We start from the raw sequence: 21,149 nt of genomic DNA, 5'->3' as shown, positions 1-21,149 counted from the left end.
TTTTATTATATCTTATTATAAGATATTAGGTATAATTCCCTATGCTATAAAGTAGGACCTTCTTTTTATCTGTTTTACATGTCATAGTTTGTATCTGCTAATCCAAAATTCCCAATTTACCCCTCCGCATCTTTTCCCTTTGGTAACCTTGTTTTCTACATCTATGAGTCTTATTCTGTTTTATAAATATGTTCAGACTGAGAAAGACAAATAACAAATGATACCATTTATATGTGGAATCTAAAAAAAGTATACAAATGAACTTAATTATCCCTTAGAAAAGTTTAAGACTGCTGTATATGGCCGTTCAAGCTGTGAGCTGCATATCTGTAAGGATGTAATTCACATAGACTATGATCTGAATGATGAAGTAGACTTGTGTAATGTGCAACCTGCCTAAATTTCTAGTGTGTCTATGGATGTTTTCATGATCATTAAACTTCTAATATAGGCAACCAGGTAGATATGAATAAGTCATATGTATGTGAGGGTTACATTTATTCACAATGTTGTTTGTTGTTGTTGATCAGTCACTAAATTGTGTCTGGCTCTTTGCAACCCCATGGACTGTAGCACTCCAGGCTCCCCTGTCCTTTACTGTCTCCTGCGGTTTGCTCAAACTCACGTGCATTGAGTTGGTGATGCTATCTAACCATCTCATCTTCTGCCACCCCCTTCTCTTTTTGCCTTCAATCTTTCCAACATCTAGGTCTTTTCCAGTGAGTCAGTTCTTTGCATCAGTTGGCTAAAGTATTGGAGCTTCAGCTTCAGCATCAGTCCTTCCAATGAATATCCAGGTATGATTTTTAGGATTGGTTGGCTTGACCTCCTTGCAGTCCAGGGGATTCTCAAGAGTCTTCTCCAGTACCACTATTCAAAAGCATAGATTCTTTGGTGCTTAGCTTCTTTATGGTTCAACTCTCACATGTGTACTTGACAACTGGAAAAATTATAGCTTTGACTATACAGACCTTTGTTGGCAAAGCGATGTCTCTGCTCTTTAATATGCTGTCTAGGTTATTCATAATAATTTTTAAAATATATACTCTGACACCAGTAGTGACTTTCCTGCTGTTCTACTCCTCCAAACTCTACACTTTACCGGTTCAATATCATTCTAGGATTTAAGAACAAGTATGGCTTCCCTGGTAGCCCAGCTGGTAAAGAATCCATCTGTGATGCAGAAGACCCCTGTTCAATTCCTGGGTCGGAAAGATCCCCTGGAGAAGGGATAGGCTACCCACTCCAGTATTCTTTGGCTTCCTTGGTGACTTGCCTGGTAAAGAATCTGCCTGCAATGCTGCAGGCCTGGGTTCGATCCCTGGGTTGGGAAAATCCCCTGGAGGAGGGCATGGCAACCCACTCCAGTATTCTTGCCTGGAGAATCCCAGGGACAGAGGAGCTTGGTGGGCTACAGTCCATAGGGTCGCAAAGAGTCATACATGACTGAGTGACTAGGCACAGTGCAGGACATGTTCCTATTAGAAAGAAACTTTTTAAGTCTTAGGACAATATTTCAGCCTAAGAGAACAGACTCAGGCTCTCTGATGTTCTCAATTTGCCCAATAATGCCTGCTCTTCTAATTACATTCTTGCTTTGTTCCTTGGGACCTGAATTACTTGCTACTTTCTTTCTTCCAGTGGAAGGTAATTCTATGAAGGTGGGCATTTTTGTCTGCTTTGTTCACTCAGATTATCGCAGGCTAGAACAAGAGTTTGAAGTCAGTACGTACAAAATAAATTATTGATTTTAATTACTGGATGCATGCATGTGTGCTTAGTCCTGTCTGATTCTTTGTGACCTCGTGGACCGTAGCCCACCAGGCTCCTCTGTTCATGGGATTTTTCAAGAATACTGGAATGGGTTGCCATTTCCTACTACAAGGGATCTTCCTGACCCAGAGACCGAACCCACACATCCTGCATCTCCTGCATGGCAGGCAGATTCTTTACTGCTGAGCCATCAGGGAAGCCCCTAATTAATGGGTAGAACCCTGGATTATCCTGTCCAGGTCAACTGGCAGCAGGGATTTTGCCCACTCCTAAATCTGAGTTCTAAGTCAGGCACCCAGACATCTGCCCTCACACCCTCTGCGATTCTTTTTGGTTCTGTATGTTTCTAGACCCCAGACTCTGACAGTGGAGCCTACATGCATGCTGCCCCAGGGAGTCAAACATCTGTCTGACTAAACTGCTCCCTGTCCATTGCCAACATGATTTTTTTTTCTGTCTTATGCCTTTCGAGCTGTTTACCTTGTTATCTCTGCGGGCTTAGTCTGGCCCTGAGCACCTACTGTAACGTGAAGCATGTCTCATCTCTGGGTCCTAGGTCTCCTCAATTCCTCCCAGCCTTCCTCATTTCCTACTTAGCTCACACCTTGGCAGGACTGACTATACATGAAGTCTGATATTGTTAGATTTTAATTTTGACAGCTTTTGAAGTTGTTTCCATGCCCTCCCCCCAACCTAAAGAATTGAGTAAAGTCAGTCAGTCATGTCCAATTCTTTGCGGCTCCATGGACTATAACCTACCAGGCTCCTCTGTCCATGGGATTTTCCAGGCAAGAGTACTGGAGTGGGTTTCCATTTCCTTCTCCAGGGGATCTTCCCAACCCAGGGATCGAACCCAGGTCTCCCGCATTGCAGTCAGATGCTTTATGGTCGGAGCCACCAGGGAAGCATTGCAAAAAGAAACAGGGTTTACTTTCAGCCAAAGATCTGAAAGCAAGATCTTTTCAGAATGGACATCCAGCTCTTTCATGTTCCTGAACCTTGGGCCAGTTGGTAACATTCTCTGAACCTCAGTTTCCTCAAAAGCAAGTGGAATTAAAGAGCTCGCATTTGTGAAAGGACATAATATGACCTTTGACACCTAACAATTACATGCAAATTATTCTCTATTCCTTTTTTTTTCTTTTTTTAAACTTTTTTTTTTAAGATTTTTTGTTGTTGTTGTTGTGGACCATTTTTAAAGTTTCTATTGAATTTATTACTATACTTCCTCTGTTGTTTATGTTTTGGTTTTTTGGCCAGGAAGCATGTGGTATCTTAGCTTCCCAACCAGGAATCGTACCCTCACCCTCTTCATTGGAAGGTTAAGTCTTAACCTCTGGACCACCAGGGAAGTCTCTCTATTCCTTTTCTTAATGAGAAACATGATGAAGGCTTGGGATTTGGCAAAGGCCAGCCTTAGGTATTAAGGTCTTCCAAATGTAGCTGACTTGTTTCTGGTCTGTGGCTATGGTCTGCTTGCCAGAGCCTGCTTCTCAGGATTCTATTCCCTAACTATTGGCATTAGCCTTTGACTGCTCACCTCTGGTATTTCTGTCTGCCTCTCATTCCTTATTGTATATGCTGAATATCTGTCCATTTCTCAAAATGCAGCCCTTTTGTTTTGTCTGCCTCCGTTCCCTGACATCACCAGCCTGACTCTGTCTCTGTTCCTTTGTCTGGTTTAGGAAATTAAATTTAAAATAAGACTTTTTTATAGCTGAGAACTCCCTTTCTTTTCTCCCCTTGCTTTGAAAATGAGGCTGAAGGTAATGAAATAATTTAAAATAATGAATATACATCTGAATTGGGACTGAAACTTGAGTCCCCCAGAGCCTTGTCCATTGAGTGATTCGCTTTGCTCCCTGTTCCTCATTCATAACTTAGCTCCATCTCAAGGGTGTCACTGAGACTATTAGCTAGCAAATTCTTACTTCATACCTATGACAGCAGAAACACTATTAATGATTCCATAAACCATACAGGCAAAGAACATATTGTATTTTTAGGAGTGACTCATTTATGAAAAAGAAATATGTTCCGTGATTCCTGGTCTGCTTGGCAAACTTAAGCAGAGAAACTTTGACTTTTAGCTATGTTTTTAATGGAAGTCTTAAGAGACTCTTCTGTTTTGAAACTTCATATAAGTATCAAATATAGCTATAACTAATGGTATTTAATGTACATTGCCCCAAGTAATGCTATTATGTTCAAAGTAGATTGTGAGCTCCTAGAAAACATTCTCTTAGTCATCTGTTTGATATTTAATAACTCACACAACGCTCAGGCAACATTTTTTTCTTTATGAATAAATTTCTCAGAACAGGTCAATGACGTAGAAAATCTGTGACTAGTTCTTCAGAACCAGTCAGTGACAAAGAAAATATATGACAGTTCAGAATACACCCATACTTTTATAAATATTAGGCAATCAGAGTATTGTTTTCATACTTTGGTTAGGGATCCAAGAAATCCATATACATAGTTACCCTGCAATTAAAAAATCTTATCTTACTTATTAAGGAACTCCTGACTCCCCTCTTCTTCCACTTTTGTTAAGGAGAAACTTCCCAAGGGTCATCTTGGATATTTCTTCTCTCTTATGGGTGATGGCACTAAGAGAAGGGATTTTAGGCAGGAGAGTTTGAGCTTGTTAGTTTGTATCTTTTGTAATCATAGAACTCAGACACAGAAAAGTTGTATAGAGTTAAAAATGCAGGTAAAAACCTCCAGATACCAAGAATTTATATTGATCTACCATGTGATAGGTGGGACCATCCATCCCTGGAAGCAACAATGAGTTTCTCCATTTTCTTTCTAACACTGAAAATAACGTGTGTGTGTGTGTGTGTGTGAGTGTGTGTGTGTGTAGTAGTTTCCCCTGGGGCAGAATCAGGTCCTTAGTGCCTATAGGGCCAAACTTGTAAGTTCTCGGCAAGTTCCATGAATTGCTTTAGAGCTGAAAATGTTCACAGCTCTGAAGGAGCCCATTGAAAGGCCTTTGAAAGGCCTTTCTTCTTCTCCTGGTCTTTCTAATATCATGAAGCACTCTATTCCCTATCTCTCTGCAGGACTGGACTCGCTGTTGGCCATCTATTTGAAAAACAATCCTCTCGTGAGCATAATACGTGCAGCCCATGGAGGTCAGCATGTAAGATTCTTGAGTTCTCACCCATATCTAGACACCAACTTACCTACCTACATCCAGGTACATCACTTGTTAGACTTCATTTTTCAGTTGACTCTATTTTTTAAAAATTCAGCAATACCAGAAAAGACTTAGAAAAGAGTTTTTTGTCGTTGTCTTTTTTAAAAGACTGAAGGCTACAATACCTAAAAGAAGATTTTAAAAAGTTTATACACACTCAATGCTGCATTTTAATACTAGATTTGCTATAATTTAAGCATTTTTTAATAAGAATATAACCAAAGATTAATTAGAGTTAACATTGTATATGGTATATTCAGATTAAAAGTAGCAGAATAGGGAACAGTTAAATAAGTTTAAGTGGCATTACAGATTTATATCTGAGCCATGTTTCTTTATTAAAAGGGGTGTATGTTTACAAAACTTTCAAATATCTCTTGTGTGTTATTGTGAATTACTCTAGTTCTGTTTTTCTCCTTTCTGTGCCTCCCCCTATCATTCTTATATATTCAGAATGAGTGTTCAAACCTCAGTTCAGTGAAACACACTTTAAGGTAAATGGTAAGTAGGCCTACCTTTTCCTTTCACATATAATTCTCTAAGGTCAAATAAATGGTGTTTGCTTGAAAACTTAACTGACAGCATTTTTGCAAATGTTAACTGACCAAGGGGATTTAGGCTGTTTTATTCTGTTTTGAAGACTTAGCATTTAATTTTGTTTCAACCCCCGCATTCTTTGGAATGTCAGGGTTATGAGTACAGCCTCATTAGATATCTGAGTTAGGTCATACTGGAGAAAACCCTTGGCCATGCAGGAGCTCAGGGAAGGGAGACCCACATGAAGCAAGGAAGAGAAAATGCTTCAGATATGAATGTGACTCATAAAGGAAGAATCCAGTTTGTTTTGTGTTGTGGCCTGGTTACATTTGAGAGATTTGGACTTTTCTGTTTAAAGAGGATGACAGAAAAGAACAGAGTGTAATGGTACTACTTAAAATTATGGACATTAATTGAGCCAGATGATCTTTCACGCATTTATTAATTAATTATTTATCTATTTATTCAACATTTAGTTGATTCCCTTCAAGCATCTACTCTCTACTTAACAAGGTATTTGTGAGTTAATCCAAAAATAAGTGCCTCATATGTTTTCTATTTTTAGTCGATTCACCTTTTTCAACTTAAATGTTACCTTTTTCTGGTTATGTTTGTTCTCTAAACCTTGTCCATTATTCACTCTTGCTTGAGATTAGCTCTTCCTTTTACAAAATCCCTGATTGGTTACCTAGTTACAAATTTATATCTCTGTTGTCTCAGTATTTTGTTTCAGATTTTCACATCTGCAGCAGTAAATCCAGTAACCACTTCCTTCACTTTATCGAGTCTCACAGCTATTCTCACTCACTGTTTTTACTGACAGGTCCTGCTTGACATAGTTTGGAACTGAGGAGACATTAAGTTTGGCTGATTGAGGCACAGTTTGCAAACTAATCCATATCCCTGCCTTCAGAATAAATTTTACTGAAATCATCTATTACAGATTTACTTATTACTAAAAATTTGTCTCCCTGTTCTATTGCACTGATAACATTCTACTCCAAAGGTCTGAAACCTCATCTCTCTTCCTGTTGGAGATGTGTGTGTGTGTGTGTATATGTGTGTGTGTGTATCTTACATATTGATATGAGTGTGGTCCTCATAAAGTTTGGGAATCAAAGGTCTGCATGTGAGATCAACTTAAGATTATTGGATATATTTCTGCATGTTTTATGTTATGTAGTCATAAGGCTTTTATTTATTTTAGGAATGTGAAAGATTAGAAAATTAAATAAAATTTTGGTTTAATTCAAAAAGTATAGGTAGGGTAAACTGATCCCAAAATTGAAAAATACGTAGTCTCTAACATTGAGGGCTCAGAACTCAGTGGGAGAGATACACAAATACATAAATATAAGTCAGGCTAAAAAGTGTTACAGGGCTTCCCTCATAGCTCAGTCAGTAAAGAATCTGCCTGCAATGCAGGAGACCCAGGTTCGATTCCTGGGTCGGGAAGATTCCCTGGAGAAGGAAATGGCAATCCACTCCAGTATTCTTGCCTGGAAACTTCCATGGACAGAGGAGCCTGGTGGGCTACAGTCCATGGGGTCACAAGAGTTGGACACAACTTATCAACTAAACCACATAAAGTGTTACAAGAGAAAAAGAAAAATTCTGCCATAGTATTGTACAGCAGGAAAAGATTAACCAAGAGGATCTCAAAAGGTTATCAGAAAATAAAGGCATAGATATGCTCATGTGTAGGCAGAGAAAACAATTTAAGCAAAGAAATAGAAAATTTGCCAACTTCTTTTATTCATTTATTCTTCCAGTGCTTATTACTGGTCTAATGCTAGCTGGCATCAGAGAAGTGGAAGGAATGTCTTTGCTGATAAGGGGCTCTTGACCTGGTATGGAGGAGAGATTAAAAGGCAAGTTATTTCTGACAGTGATTTCCCAGAATCTCCATGAGATATTTTAAGAAATTATGATTCCTGTAAATCACAATCTCTCTGCGTGTCTGATTTTTGGTAACAACTATGCAGGTGATTCAGACGAGCAAAGTTTTGGAGTCAACCAGCTACGAAATAATGAAACCTGAGTCTAGAAGGAGGCAGAGGGAATTAGTTAAGTTGTGAGGAGAGGGGAAGCACAAGGATCTTCCAGGTAGAGGGAAGAGCATTTTCCAGATCCTAGAGAGATAGTTATTGGTTCAAAAGAACATGCCTGCATGTAAGAAGTCATAACAGGTGAACCTAGAGCAGCAGAGAAGTGTCAAATTGAGAGAGCTCTTGCATGCCATTCTAAACACTTTGTATTTTATCCACAGAGTGATGAGAATCTTTAAAAGGGTAGTAGAGAGCAATGTGGTAGAGGAGGCACAAGGAATTACTGCTAATGTACGTGATTCTGAAAGCTTTCTTTTTTTTTTTTCACTAATGTCTGAATTTTGTAGTTGAAACATTTCACTAAAATGGAGGAATCACATGATTGATCTTCTGTCATAAGAATTTCCATTCTTGGGCTCCACTTTGGGCTTTGTCACTTTTAGTTAGTTTCATCTCTGTGTGTCAGTTTAGCTAAGCAGACTTCAGTTGGTCCATGGTTAAGTAAATAAAATCACACCTACTACCAATGTTTTGCTATTCTGTTTAAAGCCTCCTTAGATATGCAAGTAAATTATGGTTATTAGTTTATATCTACATATGTAATTAATAATCACGATATGGTAAGTGAAAGTGAAGTCGCTCAGTCATGTCCGACTCTTTGCGACCCTATGGACTGTAACCTGCCAGGCTCCTCCGTCCATGGGATTTTCCAAGAATACTGGAGTGGGTTGCCATTTTCTTTTCCAGGGGATCTTCCCAACCCAGGAGTCAAACTCATTGTGGGCAGACTTTTTACCCTCTGAGCCACAAGGGAATCCCAATATGCTAAAATATGTGTATTCTAATTAGTGATCTCTGATCACAAAACCATCCAAAAAAATTAAATTCTTAAGCACTTTCTATAAGCAAGATGTCTGTGCAATACTGCAGGTGATAAGAGGATGAGGTTCTTATCCTAATTATGTGTTTCTTTATCCATAAGTGTATAATAGAACTACCTCTTGCACTTGTTGGGAGAATGTAAAAACGTAACACTCAAAAATCAACCAGCTTAGTCCATAGCATATAATAAGCCCCCAATAAGTGTTTTACAAGCTAAGGGTTAATTAATATTGATTCAAAGAGACATTACATACAAATGGGAGCCTCACAATACACTCAAATGATAAGAACATTTGAGAAGATCCTGGAAGATGGAAGAAGATCTCAGTCAATAAGTTTGGGAAACAAGAGAGAGAAGAGACAAGAGTGGGAGGAGAAGATTTTTCTGAAGGAGGGTAGAACTTCACAGCATTTATACATGTGCATAAAACAGAACATAAAGTACAACAGAACTGCCCATCCTTCATGAGTGATGTCACTGCCTCCCTGAGGGCAGATTGGTTGAAACTATGTCACTGATAAATTCAAATGAGTAAAATGACTTGCTTCATGGTTTCAGTAGAGAGCTTTCATTGTACCAGTATGATGATACAAATACCATGACTGCCAGGTCCTGATTCTTGCCTATTCAGCGGTGGTTATGATGGATCTTACATCTGACTGCTGCTTGAGGATTAAGGAGTCAGGATTTTGGACAGGTAACAGAAGAGTGGGACTGTCCCTGAACACTTGCCAGGTTTGAGTAGGCCTGTTCTCCTCGGGAGGACTTCCGTTTCCCTGACTCATCTCCATTGACTCTTATAGTTTCCACTGGATGCTTGCCTGTGCTCCACTTCGATGCTCTTGGATCCTAACTCTGATTCTTCCACTTCCTAGCTCTATCAAGTTGGATAAGTCACTAATCAATTAGGCCTATGTTCCTCATCTGCAAATGGTGATATGATGCCTCTCCAGTTGTGTGTTTAATACAAAATGAAATAATATAAATGAAAATATCTATAAGCTGCAATTAAATATGACTAAAATTAGGAATGTTGATACAGTTTTTTCATTAATTCTTTAAGCACTGGTATATGAACCTTTTTGCTCATTTGAGGCATAGGTAAAGAAATATACTTGAAATTTTGTCTTAAAACTAACATGATGTCTGACACATGGAACTAATTCATTTTTTCATTCAACATGTATTTATTGAAACCTAGCATTTAATAAAGCTAGTCAACACAGTTCCTATTTCCACGGGGCATAAATTCTTAAATAAACAGATAAATGTCCCCAGCAAGTGTGCTTCTACAGTGATGCCATCATTGTACTGGATATCATGGAACATTTAAAACACAGGCAAAAACAAACAACAAAAAAGCAAGGATTCCTGCTTGCTTATTGGTGTTTGCCTCAAACTCATTTCTCAATAATGTGATGCACATTCACCCTCCCTCTTTTTCTGTCAAGATGTTTAATTTGTCTGCTCCCTTCTTTTATGTTTAATGAATTATCATCATTTTAGAACCATATCAGCCATCTTCTCTTTCATGAAGCATTTTGTAATTGCCTAGAGATATCAATCACTCCATCATTGATACTCCTAAAACATTTTTCAAAAACAGATATTTCAACAAAAGATTGGTCTTCCTTTCTATATTTATGTATGTATCTATCTCTTCTCCCAAACAATTGCAAACTTCATGAATGGTGCTTTATTAATGTTTGGATATAAAGTACTTAATGTGTGCCTAACACTTTCTACTTGGTAAATTTTTTTGTGTGTTTGTTAAACATCATCTGGAGACATCAAACTAATGTATAGAAACCTTGAAATAATGGCATGCTAAACTATGTGGTTACTGATTACATGTCAAACAGAGGAGAGAGAGCTAAAAATATCATATCAGGCTTTGTAAAGTCAATATTCATCCCTTGATTGATTATTCAGTTCAGTTCAGTTCAGACACTCAGTTGTGTCCGACTCTTTGCGACCCCATGAACGACAGCATGCCAGGCCTCCCTGTCCATCACCAACTCCCAGAGTTTACTCAAACTTATGTCCATCGAGTCAGTGATGCCGTCCAGCCATCTCATCCTCTGTCATCCCCTTCTCCTCCTGCCCCCAATCCCTCCCAGCCTCAGGGTCTTTTCCAATGAGTCAACTCTTCGCATTAAGTGGCCAAAGTGTTGGAGTTTCAGCTTTAGCATCAGTCCTTCCAATGAACACCCAGGACTGATTTCCTTTAGGATTGACTGGTTTGATCTTCTTGAAGTCCAAGGGATTTGCAAGAGTCTTCTCCAACACCACAGTTCAAAAGCATCAGTTCTTCAATGCTCAGCTTTCTTCACAGTCCAACTCTCACATTCATACATGACCACTGGAAAAACCATAGCCTTGACTAGACAGACCTTTGTTGGCAAAGTAGTGTCTCTGCTTTTCAATATGCTATCTAGTTTGGTCATAACTTTCCTTCCAAGGAGTAAGCGCCTTTTAATTTCATGGCTGCAATTACCATCTGCAGTGATTTTGGAGCCCAAAAAATAGTTTGACACTGTTTCCATTGTTTCCCCATCTATTTCCCATGAAGTGCTGGGACCAGATGCCATGATCTTCGTTTTCTGAATGTTGAGCTTTAAGCCAACTTTTCTACTCTCCTCTTTCACTTTCATCAAGAGGCGCTTTAGTTCTTCACTTTCTGCCATAAGGGTGGTGTCATCTGCATATCTGAGGTTATTGATATTTCTCCTGGCAATCTTGATTCCAGCTTGTGCTTCTTCTAGCCCAGCGTTTCTCATGATGTACTCTGCATATAAGTTAAATAATCAGGGTGACAATATACAGCCTTGATGTATTCCTTTTCCTATTTGGAACCAGTCTGTTGTTCCATGTCCAGTTCTAACTGTTGTTTCCTGACCTGCATACAAGTTTCTCAAGAGAAAGGTCAGGTGGTCTGGTATTCCCATCTCTTTCAGAATTTTCCACAGTTTACTGTGATCCACACAGTCAAAGGCTTTGGCATAGTCAATAAAGCAGAAATAGATGTTTTTCTGGAACTCTCTTGCTTTTTCCATGATCCAGCGGATGTTGGCAATTTGATCTCTGGTTCCTTTGCCTTTTCTAAAACCAGCTTGAACATCTGGAAGTTCACAGTTCACATATTGCTGAAGCCTGGCTTGGAAAATTTTAAGCATTACTTTACTAGCTTGTGAGATGAGTGCAATTGTGGGGTAGTTTGAACATTCTTTGGCATTGCCTTTCTTTGGGATTGGAATGAAAACTGACCTTTTCCAGTCCTGTGGCCACTGCTGAGCTTTCCAAATTCCCTGGCATGTTGAGTGAAGCACTTTCACAGCATCATCTTCCAGGGTTTGAAATAGCTCAACTGGAATTCCATCACCTCCACTAGCTTTGTTCATAGTGATGCTTTCTAAGGCTCACTTGACTTCACATTAGGAGATATATATTAGGGTTCTCCAGAGAAACACACACACACACACACACACACACACACACACACATATACTGGATTTTGAAGGTGAGCAAGTCAAATTCCAAGATCTGCTTGATGAATAGGGAAGCTGGAGACCCTGGAGAATCCTAGGTCCAATGTCCAAAGCTCTGAAATCCAGGAAATCCACTGGTATATTTTTCTTTTTAATGTTGGAAGTCTCTAGACCCAAGTTTAGCTTCAGTTCAAGTCTAACAGATGAGGAAAGCCAACATTCCAATTCTAAGGCAGTCTGGCAGGTAGAATTCTTTTTGGGGGGATGGCCAGCCTTTTTCGTTCTACTCCAGCCTTCAGTGGGTTGAACAAGGCCCACTCATGTTAGGCCCATGTCTAACATAAATCTGCTTGATTAATGCACTGATTTAAATGTTTATCTCACCCCAAACACCCTCACATTTGGATATTTTGACCAAATATCTGGTCACTCTATGGCCCAATCATTTTGATACAGAAAGTTAACTATCAAAAGATGCACAGAGAAAATAATAGAAAGATAATTTCATCCAGCATTATTGATAAGAGGTTTTATGAAAACGATATCTTGAAGGATTATGTAAATTTGGGATAAGTAGATTTTGGATTTTAGTAGGGGTCATTCCTGATGACAAAGCAGCATGACCAAAGGTATAATTCAGGAAAGGAGAGGATATTTGTGGTTCTGGCAATAGTCACCTACATGGAACATCACTTAGGATACAGGGAGGGAGTGGCAGAGTGACCCAGCCTTACCTCCTCTCCCCTGAACAATCAAGACCTTTGAGTCTCTGTTTTCTTTTCACTCTCTCTTGCTTCTCCTGATCAAATTTGACCATGAAAATACTGTTGGAAAAATTATGAAGATTAAAAAAAGTAAGACTGTAGATTTGTTTTTTAATTAGTAGAATTTTAGCTCGCCTGCCAAGGAATCAGAGAAACCAAGGCCTGGAGGTACCTTCCCTCTGTGGACAGAAGGAAATAAGTCTGCAGATTAACTGATACAAGGTAGGGTCCCTGGGGCCAGGGCTAAGTAGAATACAATGGAGGTTATTCAGATTGGCAAGGGGGGTGGGCATGAGCTGTGCCCTAGGGAGCACCAAAAGCTAGGGAATACAGTCAGTTTCTAAGTCTGAAAGGTCATTGGTGGGATTCAATGACAGATAAACTCCCAAAGACTTTGAATCCAAGAAGACAGGGCAGCGGTATAGGACAATGTGGGGCAAAGTGCTAGGGACGGAATGAAGAGGGAGGACCCAAAATAGTTTTCTAAAATGTAATTAATTGACTATAACTTGTTTTTATTAGTTTCTTCACACCTGGTAGCAGATCACTCTGGTTTAAAGCATAAAGATTAGGGCACATAGGAATTAATTTTGTAGATAGTAGTAAAAAGAGATGCTACCTGACCTGCCACTACTTGACCACTCTTGCCCCCTTGTCTAAAACCTTCAGTGGCTGTCAACAAATTGTATGTTGATCCATACTCCTTAACCTAGGATTGAGGATCTTCTGTGATGCTGCCACTCCAGTTCTCTTTTCCTCTACTTTCCTAAACATACACGAAACTCTGGGCATAGCAGAGCACTCAGTGCTTCTTCATCTTATACTTTGTCCTTCTGCCTCTAGACCCTTGATAATGTTATTCTTATCACTGATATCATCTCTCACCAGTATATTGAATGAAACCCCAAATTTGCCCTCTACTGTCTTAGATAAGGGCTTTGTGCAATTTTCATTCCAAATGAGCTAAGAATACATCAATTAAGACAACTCTGTGGGAGAGGGGGAGGGTGGGAAGATTTGGGAGAATGGCAATGAAACATGTAAAATATCATGTAGGAAACGAGTTGCCAGTCCAGGTTCGATGCACGATGCTGGATGCTTGGGGCTGGTGCACTGGGATGGCCCAGAAGGATGGTATGGGGAGGGAGGAGGGAGGAGGGTTAGGGATGGGGAACACATGTATACCTGTGGCGGATTCATTTTGATATTTGGCAAAACTAATACAATTATGTAAAGTTTAAAAATAAAATAAAATTAGAAAAAAAATAAAAAAGAAAAGAAAAGAAAAAAAAGACAACTGGATTATAAAGCTGAGTACATGAACAATGATAAGGATACAACTCAACAGTATATAAGGGCAACTCCTACAGTTTCCTGACAATTTCAGTGTTTTCCTACTCAATGTAGACTAAGTATACAGTGAACATTCACTGTAAATATATTCATCATTAATATAGCCTTTGTAATTTAAAAAAATAGGTGAAACTAACTCATAAGTGAATGCTTGAATATGTGGAAAGAAAATAAGAAGGAAGTACAAAATGACGAGAAAAAACTGTAATAGCTGAATGTACTTGAGTCAATTAAAAGATGTTAAAATTGTAAGATAACTGATTTTAATATATTTATTTAAAACCACTTTAATAATGAAAATAAGGATATATGTGGAAGGATACAAACCATTCAAGAGAAAAGTTTCATGTTAGGATGGCTTCCTGAGTTACCAGTTAACTCACAGGTAAATAGTAAATTGTTAACTACCATTTGACACTGGGTTTATTACGTTGTGGTTCACCCAAAGCACCATTGATATCTTAATCGTACTGTACCATAATGAAAATTTTGGTTTTCAAGGGGAAATAAGTTACAGAATGAATAATGATATATGCATGGCTGCTGAATTTGAGGTGTCGTTATTGATGAATGATTCACTGAGTCATCTCTGAGGTTTGGCTTAAGAAGGTCTCGTATTCTATGTAAGATAAGAGATAAATTAGGAATACAAATTTTCTAGGACCCCATGCTCTCCAGATCAGATCAGATCAGATCAGTCGCTCAATCGTGTCCGACTCTTTGCGACCCCATGAATCGCAGCACGCCAGGCCTCCCTGTCCAACACCAACTCCCGGAGTTCACTGAGACTCACGTCCATCAAGTCAGTGATGCCATCCAGCCATCTCATCCTCTGTCGTCCCCTTCTCCTCCTGCCCCCAATCCCTCCCAGCATCAGAGTCTTTTCCAATGAGTCAACTCTTAGCGTGAGGTGGCCAAAGTACTGGAGTTTCAGCTTTAGCATCATTCCTTCCAAAGAAATCCCAGGGCTGATCTCCTTCAGAATGGACTGGTTGGATCTCCTTGCAGTCCAAGGGACTTTCCAAGCATTCTTCAAATTAGAGTTCAATTATCCCACCATGAACTGACACGGGAACCTTTGCCAATGGTAATCCTTTCTTTTTGAACATCTCCAGTATTAAGGAGCTCATCAGACCAGACCACTTTCTTTTCAGTCAGTTCTGATTGTTGGCAATTCTTCCTGAATTGAACATAGCTCTTCCTTTCTGTGCATTTACAATATTTTGTTCTCTGAACAATATTATGTTCTCTGAAGCCTCCTGGAAAGATTATCATTCATTTCCCATTTGACAACTCTTCTACTATTTAAAACCCACCATCATGTTTACTCTCCCCTTTATTAAGATTTTAAATATCGTCTTCTTCCCAACTTCCTTCAGTTATACTTAATATAAGATGGTTGTCAATCTCCTCACTTACTTCACTAACTGGAACCTTCTCCACTAGGTGGGCTTAGGTCCATCTTAAATGATGAGACTCATGAGCAGACTCATGAGCAAACACAGGAATCCAGATGGGGTCTAGCTAAGATGAACACCGGAGTTTCAGTTTAACACAAAGAAAGCCTGTGTACTAGGTTTTTCAATTGGAACTGTTTTAGTCCCAGTTTCGACTAGACAGTAAATACCACATTCCAAAATGAGATGAGGGACCCCATGCAGGAGTTGCAAAAGAGTTGTCTTTGAACTAGTTTTGCAACTCTTAGTGGGCTAGCTATCTCCACCCTTCTTACCCTTCTCAATCTCGCCACACACATACAAAAAAAGACAGTTATCTCCAAGAAGAGAAATGGATATTAGGAGAGATTTTCAGAAAATTCTTGATATGTATTGAGTCCCACTTCCCTGCCTCCAAGGAGGAGAATTCTCACACCTTAGTTTAAGCCCAGAGAAAGGAATTTCAACTTGTCTACACTAAGAACCTGGTATTTGTTCCCTGAACCTGGAGAGACATAGTGGACTGCTGTCCATCTTTGGGTCCAAGAAATTTAAAGGGTGGAGACTGTGGTAGGCACATTGCTATGAGGCCTGCACGAAGGAGGATTGGCTGCAAAAGGTTTGACCGTTGTGGAGAGTACAGATGTTTATATAACTGGAATGATGCTGTGTCTTTGTTCCTTGAAATGACTGCTAGAATTTATATTACCCCATAATGACAGCAATATCATGGGGCTTACCCTAGATTTCATCCAACAGGCAGGCGAAGAATTGGCCCAAAATGAATGTATTTGAAAGGACTGTAGGAGAGAAAAATGAGATTGCTTCATGATTACACCTTTTGTTTCTTCTGTGTTCAGTTGACTAAGTTGCTTTACCTATCTATATATCTATGTATGTATCAATCTATGTGTATGTACATAGATACATATGTACATACGCATAGGCATACACAGATACATACCTGTACACACATGTATATACATATATATGGCACATCTGAAGAAGAGCAAGATTGTAATGTAAAAAAATAGTAGCTATAGTTTATTGATTATTATGTTTCAGGCCCTGTCTGAAGACCTTTACAAATACTATTTGTTTTTCATAGTCATCTTAGACAGAATTTGTCATTTTCATTTTATTGAGCCATTTATTAATTAAGTAACAAATTGTGTGCCCATGAGCTCACGTATGTTAAGTGGCTTAGCCTGAACTTGGGTCTGAGGACCAAGCTTTTTTACCACGGATTTATTTTGCTGTTAGATGTAGGCAGTATGGTGTCTGACAGCAGCAACTGATTTTATTATGTACATTTTTCCAGTGAGCATTGGGCAATTAAAAAGTAGTGAAAAGATTATTCATAAGATGTGGTATAAATCAGCTTATTTTTCCTAAGAACATATAATGAACACAGAAGGAACAGTGTGTGACACTAACAGAAACAAGAGCACAAAAACAACTTGCTGTTTTTCCAGCTGAAAATGCAGAGCTGCTTCCACCTACAGGCCAGAGGAACAATTGCAGTATTTCCATCTGAGCTGAGATGCGGAGTCAGGTTGCTAGGCTGAGGGCACCGATCACTTCATCACCAGATGGCTCTAAATCTTCAACCAGGAGTCATTCACATGCTGGGCCAGTGGGAACATGGTGCTTGTGAATCAACCCCAATGTCTTAGGGATCCTGAGGAATGAACAGCTATGTAGCTGCAAGTGTAATGGAGCCAGCCTTGTTGGCCCAGTATTTACCCTGGGGAATGCTGGTTGATTCTGAAGGACCAAGTGCACTATTCCTATCTCTTCTGTCAAATGTGAGAGCTGTGAGAAGTAAACAAAATCATCATCTAGTTGCTGAGAGCTTGCTATAGGGCAGGCAGACTTTTAAGCACTTGAGGGTAGATTGGTCAACAAAACAAAACTGTCTGTCTTCATGGAGCTTAGATGAGATCATAGGTTTGAAAATATTTTGTAAACACTACTGGTCCCTTGCAGAGTGTCCGTGTTTATAGCATACTGGGAAACCCTGCATGTTTCTAACCAATGTGCCTCTGTATTACACTTGGACGCGGTACTGTCACTCAGTTGGCTGAACGGAACTCTCCACTTCCTCTTGCATGCCAGGTTTCGGGCCACTCACTGCACCTTCTCAAGGATAGGAACGAGAGCTTCAGTACTCTATTTTCTCTGTCTCCAGGATCTAGCATAGTACTGCTCAGAGTAGGCTGTATGTGTGCTGAATGGAATGGACCTAAACTAGGATTGAGTTGATAAAGCTAAGTATTAGAATCTAGAGCATGGGGAGAATGAAGAATAGATTTAATTACACAGACTCATGAATGGTTTTTTGCTTTTGTTTTTGTCTTATTGAAGTATAAGTAATTTACAATGTTGTGTTAGTTTCAAGGTAAAGAAACTCCCGGCATTGCAGGAGACCTGGGTTTGATCCCTGGGTTGGGAAGTGAGTAGTAACCCACTCCAGTATTCTTGCCCTTGTCCCTGTCCTTGAGAAGCTGCAGTGAGTGGCCCGGTGAGTGGCCCAAACCTGGAACACAAGAGGAAGTTAAGTGTTCCATTCAGTCAACTCTGAGTACAATCTGGAGAATTCCATAGACAGAGAAGCCTGGCAAGCTACAGTCCACAGGGTTGCAAAGAGTCGGACATGACTGAGTGACTAACTCTTTCACACTTCACACACTCACACACACACACACACACACAGGGCTTCCCAGGTAGTACTAGTAGTAGAGAACTTGCCTGCCAATGCAGGAAACATAAGAGATGCAGGTTTGATCCCTAGGTCGGGAAGATCTCCTGAAGAAGGTCATGGCAATCCACTCCAGTATTTTTGCCTGGAGAATCCCATGGACTGAGGAGCCCAGTGGGCTACAGTCCATGGGGTCGCAAAGAGTTGGACATGACTGAAGCAACTTAGCATGTATTTTGTATATCCTTTTTTCAGATTCTTTTCCATCATACCTGTTATAAGGTACTGTATATAGTTCCCTGTGCTATATAGTAGGTCCTTGCTATTTACTTATTTTATATATAGGAGTGTGTATATGTTAATCCCAAGCTCCTATTTAACCCCTTCCCCTCTGCTATGCCCTTTGGTAACCATCAGTGTGTTTTCTGTACTCATGAATGGTTTATTCTGCACCTGCACCTCCATCCTCATGGCTCCCAGCACATCTGTCTGCTCCTTTGAGGTACACTCAGACCATACCTGTGATATCCTTCTTACTCATTGGTTAGTCCGCATGGCTCTCCTTTCTTGGATCTCCTGTCATATGATGGACTCACCCATAGAAATAAACCTTTAGACATGCTTGTCCTATGTTACCCTCCAAAAGTACTATACTTTGATTCAGAAATAATTCTATGGTACTATTAGTAGTCGCCCAATCTGTAACCACATACAACATCCAGTACAACTTGGGGAAGGAAATAAATTAAGGTACAGCCTACATTTTTCTTGTGAAATAATCTCTGATTTCCAGATATATATATATATGTGTGTGTGTGTGTGTGTACATGTATATGTTTACATACATAGTGCATGCATGGTGCTCAGTTTTTTTTTTTTCACTTCATCTTCTCTATTCAGTTCTGATATTTGAATTTGGGATCTAATATAATGGGACGTGAGTCTGAGTGAACTCTGGGAGTTGGTGATGGACAGGGAGACCTGGCGTGCTGCGATTCATGGGGTCACGAAGAGTCAGACACGACTGAGCGACTGAACTGAACTGAACTGACTGAAGGAAGAGTTGGTACCAAAGATGTGATTCTGGGATCCCCGTTTCCACAGCTTTGTCTGTGAGCTATAATCTAATGTGAAAGTGTTAGTCACTGAGTCCTGCAACCCCGAGGACTGTGGCCTTCCAAGCTCCTCTGTCCATGGAACTATAGTATATGACTCTGTAAAGTACCATGTTGGTTTTAATGCTGACTTTTCTTCTCTTCTTAATCCTTCTAAGCATGGTTGCTTGGCTCAGAATCAGAATTTTGTAAAAAACATTTACAAAATGTGAACTCTTGGCTTTCATTCCAAATTTCCCAAGTCCAAATCTCTGAGGCTGGAGCTCCCAGGTCTGCATTTATAACAAGTGGCTTTGGAGATTCCAGTGTGTACTCAAGTTTAAGAACCATCGCCCTGGGTGCATTGTTAGCGGGAAAAGTACATTGTGAAAGGTCCCTGGGTGGCAAGCTAGCAGCCAAGTCCAGAGCTTTTCCTGTAATGGGCATGTGCTTCTGGAATTGGTTTCCTTGCCCAGATCAACAGAGCATGAGCATTTTAGATTTTAGGCCACAGGGACAGACTCACTTATGACACACAAAGCAGCATGTGTGTGTTGTAGCTGCCTTACACTATAGGAAATTCCATTCTTTGAGTGAGCACTTTAAAAATAAGTATTCTTTTCTCCAATTATTAATTAAAATAAGACAAATAAAGTAAATAAAATTAAAAGAATTTGTAATGCACCAACTTATGACAACTACTGACATATATGTATGTATATATATATACACATAGCCTTGTTTATGGCAATAAATAGACTTATATTCCACATATGAGTTTACAAAAGCTCTCACATTTATATTTACATTCTCTACTTTTGAACACAAATCAATTAAAGTTAGAAAACAAGAAACTTTAGTCACAAACGTATATTATTTTAATGTATACTTTAAAGATATTTTAGGAACACATGTATACCTGTGGCAGATTCATTTTGATGTTTGGCAAAACCAATACAATATTGCAAAGTTTAAAAATAAAATAAAATTTAAAAAAAATAAAAAAATACTGATTTTAGCCTTTTACCCTAAATATTATAACTGAATCATTAAGTGGAAAAAAGTAATCCCTTCCTCAGCTGTAACTAAAATAACTATCTTGGTAGCTGATTCTTCCTAGAGTAATGACCTGTTTCTAATCCTTTTCTCTTGTTCCTCTTTTTCTCTCTCAGTCTCTCTCCCCCTGTCTTTCTCCTTCCTTCCCTTGCATTAAGAACCACATAAATTGTTTTAAATTTTCATTTACAAATCTGTATTTTAGTGTAGAAAGATCTGTCTGATGATGATTGAATGTTCTTTTAAGTATTTTTAAAATACCACTGGTTATGGCATATTTATCAGCTTTTCTAGGACTCAGATGGTAAAGAATCTGCCTACAATTCTGTGGGAGACCCAGTTTCAATCCCTGGGTGTCTGGAAGATCCACTGGAGAAGGGACTGGGTACCCACTCCTGTATTCTTGCCTGGAAAATTCCCATGGATAGACGAACCTGGCAGGTTACAGTCCATGACATCACAAAGAGTCAGACATACTGAACTCATGCACTTTGCTTCTTCGAGCATTTATACTCAATAAGGCTACCCATTTGGGTGCAGGTGAAATTCAAGTTGCCCATGCTATATTGCACACTTAAAAAAATTTCTTTTATTTTAGCACATACAGTTTCTTTTTCAGGCATCTTTTCAAACATTGGTTCATGGGGAAAAAGTAATCATATAGGGAATTCTTGGTCATGTTAATATTTACCATTTAGCTATTTGTAGCTATTGCCTGACACTATTCTAAATGATTTACAGACACAATATTGTTTTATTTTCCCAAGCACGTCATGATGTCTGCTTGTATTGATATCCTCATTTTACAGAA

General features: G+C 39.3%; 1 long non-coding RNA gene across 1 annotated transcript; it reads left to right on the top strand.

The window, feature by feature from the left end:
• Positions 1 to 754: 754 nt before the first annotated feature.
• LOC113898919 lies at positions 755 to 7,678 on the top strand. Its single transcript, XR_003512780.1, has 3 exons — positions 755 to 797; positions 4,842 to 4,978; positions 7,288 to 7,678. It is a non-coding gene; the product is annotated as an uncharacterized LOC113898919 (long non-coding RNA).
• Positions 7,679 to 21,149: the final 13,471 nt, after the last annotated feature.

The sequence above is a fragment of the Bos indicus x Bos taurus genome, chromosome 1, assembly GCF_003369695.1.
Source record: "Bos indicus x Bos taurus breed Angus x Brahman F1 hybrid chromosome 1, Bos_hybrid_MaternalHap_v2.0, whole genome shotgun sequence".
Lineage (NCBI taxonomy): Eukaryota > Metazoa > Chordata > Mammalia > Artiodactyla > Bovidae > Bos > Bos indicus x Bos taurus.
This window is presented reverse-complemented; position numbering and strand designations above follow the sequence as displayed.